The sequence below is a fragment of the Falco cherrug genome, chromosome 8 (genome assembly GCF_023634085.1).
Source record: "Falco cherrug isolate bFalChe1 chromosome 8, bFalChe1.pri, whole genome shotgun sequence".
Classification (NCBI taxonomy): Eukaryota; Metazoa; Chordata; class Aves; order Falconiformes; family Falconidae; genus Falco; species Falco cherrug.
The window spans coordinates 48,749,508-48,754,931 of NC_073704.1; positions in this window are offsets into that span (position 1 = coordinate 48,749,508).

The window sequence follows — 5,424 nt, forward strand, 5'->3', positions numbered from 1 at the left end:
CGAGCTGCAGCGAGCAATGGGGTCGCCCCTCAGCCTCCTTTTCTCCAAACCAGGCAAGCCCAAATTCCTCAGCTGCTCCACAGGAGCATCTGTGTATGTGATAGATGGATTTTCTGGAGAGTTTTAAATGACAGTTTCTCAGGTTTTATTATCCTACGCCATCAGCTTCCTAGTGTTGTTCACATTGGCCCTGTGAGGAAAGGAGCCCCTGCCATCCCCATGAGCTTGGCACGGGGTCACTGTGGTCAGGAGCCTACAGCTTATCCCAGGAATCCGCAGGAACCAGCAGCAGAAAGATGACCCTGGCGAGCCCCGGAAGGACACGTGTGAGACCCAAGGGTGTCCGACACTTCCCCAGTACCAACCCTCCGCATCATGGCTGCGATGGCTCCGCATGCTGGCATAGGGACAGCTTGTGCCTGTGCCCTGCGGTGGTCTCGGGACAGTGTCATGACGGCAGCGTCACAAGGCCGCTGTTAATGGTACCACTGTTACTTTGGCGCTAGCACCTTTTGGAATAACAAATGATTCTGCTATTTCTACCTTAATTCTGCTGCTTACAGAGTTTATTACCCAACAGGGCTCTACTCCGAGCTGGTAGGTGCACACCCCTTGCAGCCCACAATACCTCTTGTCTATGCAAGAAAGCACAGCTGTTCCTCCGAGCACCTCCAGCCCTCAGAGAGCCCTGCAGACAGCAAGAACCTCCTTGGGCACGTAACAGAGGGCACACCCCGTACAAGCAGTGCTTATTAGTATGAGGAAGCTTAAACTTACACCATGATGCACAGGGGCATCCCACAGTCTCACAAGGAGGAACACAAGTCAGTGTGAGACTTGCATAGCTTCGCATCTTGTTTGTACGTGATCTTTTGACCTTCTCCTTTCTCAGGGTTTCTGTGCTTTCAAAGTGATGCTCAGGGTAGTCTTGGGATGGCACTGCCTTCTCTTACTGTCTATGACGCTTGTCCCGATGGCACCAGGATCACCCCTTTTCTGTAAAAATAATCTTTTACAACTGTTTTGTTTTACCTGGGGAGGAAGAGTACACATCCTACCTCAGAGATGTGTGGAAGTGAGGAAAGAGGGTTATGTGAGTCTCATAGGGTCAACGGCTTTTGTGCTCAGGGGACAGCTCAAAACTCACGGGGGATCCGTCCATTACATTTTCAGTCATCCAGTCTTCCAGCTAATCTTCCACCAGCAACATTTAACCAGGCAGCTCCTCTGTCATGCATCACCTGCAGAGAGGTGAACGTGGGCCCTGCACCACTCCAGGCTGCTGGCCATGAGCTGCTCTCCCGTCCTCCTGCATTAGCACCTTTATCCTGCCCCACCGCCTTGTCTCCAACGCTCAGACCCAGATCCTGCACTACCACAGTGGATGAATTTCTGCAAAGACAGAAAAAGCCAGAAATTAGTCACAGATTTCACCACCCTGGCAAAATGGCAAGAGGCTTTGATCTAGCACAGGGCTATTCCCTAGCCTCACCCTTGGAAACATCTGGAACTTAAAAATAAGGCAGAAGAAATTGCACAAGGCAGACAATAAACATGACATTTTCACTTGAGGAAACTGAATTTTTGTGAAGTGACAAGCCACTGAAGCCATGGCCATCCACTGGGAGGGTTGTTAATGACAGGCAAATGACTTAGCCCTGCCTTAGACATACTTTGCATGCAGAACAAGGTTACAGCAACCAAATACCACAAAGTAATTTACATTGGGATTTTACAACACATGAGATACTATCATGCTTTCACCTAGCATGTGGTAAGAGCATGCGCAACAGACAGTTACTATAGAGGACCTTAAACTTCCTTAGTTATATGCCAGCACATTTTGCATCTCTTGAACTGCCCTAGCTTCTTCTGGGTAAAGCAGTCATTGAATTTTTGGGACGGTGTTTTTTTTTAATTTTTCTTCTTTTTTTCATTTTTACTATAAGGTAAATACCAGAATATGGTTTAAGGCACTAAGACCCAGAGAAATCAAGTTGGTCATACCAATAAATAAATGAGATTCTAATATAGCAATAAACCAATGTTTGTCATGCCCCAAAACATCTTTGTAAGTAATACTGGTTTAAAAAAAGTTCTTGCCTTCAAGTATATTATTCATATAGAATCCTCTCACATGGTTTCATCCCACACAAGCACTGTATATAGTATTTTAGAGAATTTGTTAACAACTGTCACTTGGAATTGGTTATATAAATATATATATACGCACATTTATATAGCAAGTCATACATTCACCTTCAGATATGTTTATTTTTAGTTACCGGATTACTTATAATGAAAAGGAGCTAGGAGGGGAGAGGAACACAATCCAAAGGGAAGGGAGAAAAGAAACTAAGTGATGCACGATACCAGCGCTCACCCCCCGCTGACCGATGCCCAGCCGGTCCCCGAGCAGCGGTCGGCAGCCCCGGCCAACTCCCCCTGGTTTATACACCGAGCACCACGTCCCACAGTGTGGAACATCCCTTTGGCCAGTTGGGGCCAGCTGTCCCAGCCGTGTCCCCTCCCAGTTCCTTGTGCCCCCCAGCCCTCTCGCTGGCAGGGCCCGAGAAACGGCAAAGCCCTTGACTTAGTATAAACATCACCCAGCACCAACTGAACCCATCAGTGTGTCACCAACGTTGTTCTCACACCAAACCCAAAGCACAGCACCGCACCAGCCGCTGAGAAGAAAATTAAGTCTATCCCAGCTGAAAGCAGGACGGCTATTCAAAGCAGTGTGCTGGCTGAAATACAAATAACTCCAATCTAAAAGCGCGCACAACCTGTAAATCAACTTGACCTGCATATTAAGGAATGTTTTGAGACTCTCACAGGTCTGTGTTAAACTTCTGCTAAGTTGAAGCTTGAGCTAAACCTCTACTCAGAATGGACTAAAGATATCTAGGAGTTGAGCTTGGCTTGTTTTTTCGTATATTCTGTTTTAGCTGATGATGTTCAGCTAAGGCATTTCACCTTCCTGTGAAGCAGTATCTAACAACTTTCAGATTTGCTGATCTTGATTTTAAATGAACAGCCCTCAGTTCATTAGTTATCACAGAGCCTTTTATTTATTCCCATTTTTTTACACTGGGGAGATGAATTAAGAGGGTTTGCTAGATCGAATAGCTTAAAGTGGGCATCCAGTGCATTCAAATCCAGAACTTGTCACTTTTTGTCCCTGACTGAAAGAGGCTAGGAACGCAATCACCAAATCTGTATTGCTGGGAAGACGGAATTATAATTTCCTCAGTGAAAGGCTGGGTCAGGCAGTTTTGTCCCCGTTTCAAGGCAGCAGGCATTGGGCGGCTGTCAGACCGTAGACTATATTTTTCCTGTTTTTCTGGGTTGCATGTGTATGTTTATTGCTGGCACTTCCCAGGGATGGTATTTCATTTCCTCTAGAGTCAGAAGGTGTGTGGGAAACGTATCAGAATGCAGGCGCTGGAAAAAATGCCTCAGGATTAAGGTACTGAAAAATCTCACTGCAGATCTGTTTTCCCCAGCCCCATCTGAGATGGCTGCTTGACACCGATAGCTCATTTTACACGAAACATTCCACACTGCATAGTCTGGTGAGGGGCAGGAAATTAAAGACTCTATTTTATGATCACAGTGCATACTTATGAATGGGCACAAGTTAACTTTCAGGCAGCAGCTAAATTCTTGTATTGCCTAACATGTATGTAAATACTTGTGTTTAAAATTTCAGTAGTGAACTACATTGCAGTGAAAACCTGCAAATCCACACCAACGTTTCCTCTCTTTTAAGAATATCATATGGGAATTTCCACAATCACATGTAACTTACAGGAAGAGAGAAGTTCTGCAGCCTTGTTAATACACTCTGAGCTTCCTTTAAAGGGCAAGAAGTAAATATTGAGAAGACTTCGGAGTAAGTTTTCTAAATACAGACATTTCAGAAGGGAACCATGATAAATGGGAGCTGGCATCCATGTAAGAATTTTGGCTTTTTAAATGTAAGATTCTGGATAAAAATGAAGAAGAAATTCTTTTATGACAGGTTTTAGAATGACACCCGAAACAAATACCAGTGCTCAGGGCAGCCGCAAAACCCCAAAATGAGGCAGCTGGGCTCCTCATCGTGCACAAAGATGGCCAGCACGGGCAGCAAAGTTCTGCTGGACCTACTGAGCAGGGACTGAGGACAGGTCTACGTCTGAAATCTTTCCTTGTAGTAGGGCTGTAAGTGAACGCTGTCCTTTCCTGGGCTCCGACATTTGAAATCCTTTACTGAAGGAAGGTAGTGACCAGGACTAAGCAAAGGTCGGTTGGTATGAGGTAAAAAGTTTTTTTGGTACGTGTTTAGGGGCTGCAGGGGAATGGAGGGTGAAGAGACAGTGGTTCCTGTTTCTACACAACTGGTTCGTGAGTAAACCGCTTGCCCAGGAAGTTGAGGGTTTAGTCTGTGTGCTTTGTGAAGGGTGGCTTCAACAGACTTTTGCCACAGCAAAACTCCAGACACATCAGGGGGTTTCAGTTCCAAGACAAGATGATGCCCAAATCCTCCTTCTGCACCATAGCTTTTGGATCCATCCTAGATCACAGCAATCGATCTAGAATTACCTGGTACTTTATCACAAAGGTGCGGGGCACGGGGTGTGGGTGGCTGTGTGCTCCACTAGGACTTCTTGCAGGAAAATGGGAGTTGTGAGCAGTATGAGACCAGGCCTTGCCCTGTCGTGCCCCCAGCAGGCTTGCCCCTCGCTGCCCCCAGCGCGGAGGGACTCGCCACAGCCCTCGCAGCCGGGCATTGAGTGTTGCCTGTCTGCACGGGGTGAGGGAACAACCTGCCGAGGACTGAAGTTATCCGTACACTTACTGGGAGTCCAAGCAGCAGCGAATAAAAAGAGCCATTTCCTAAACCGCTTCATGTGTGTGATTGCATGAGTGCTTCCAGTCACAGAATGGTGAAAAAAACCCCAACCAAACCAAACTTTTTTATTTGACGAATAATCTGCTGACATCGAGCATTCAGGCGGTACATGTACTCCCCTCATGAGCCAGGCAGCGGCCGCACTCGGGGGCGGCACAGGCTTAGTGCAACCCCCCAGTCCCACAGCGGCAGCGCAGGCGCCTCCCGCCCCGACCCTCTGTGGGGGCCGCTCTGGCGGGTCCCGCTTCCACGCGCGGCCGGGTGGCGGCAGCGGGCCGGGCGGGGCGGCACCTGAAGCCGGGCCGGCGCGGTCCCCTCAGCCCGCCGCCCCCGCCCCCCTCAGCCCGGCGCGGCCCCCGCCCCCGCCCGGCGGTGGCGGGCGCCGATTGGCGGGGGAGCCGTGGGGTGAGCGGCGGGCGGCACGGCACGCCGGGAGCCGTAGGCAGAGCGCGGCGGTGCGGGCCGGGCGGGACTGCGGCTCCCGGCGGGCTCCGCGCCGCCCCGTGACGGGGCGGGGGGCAGCG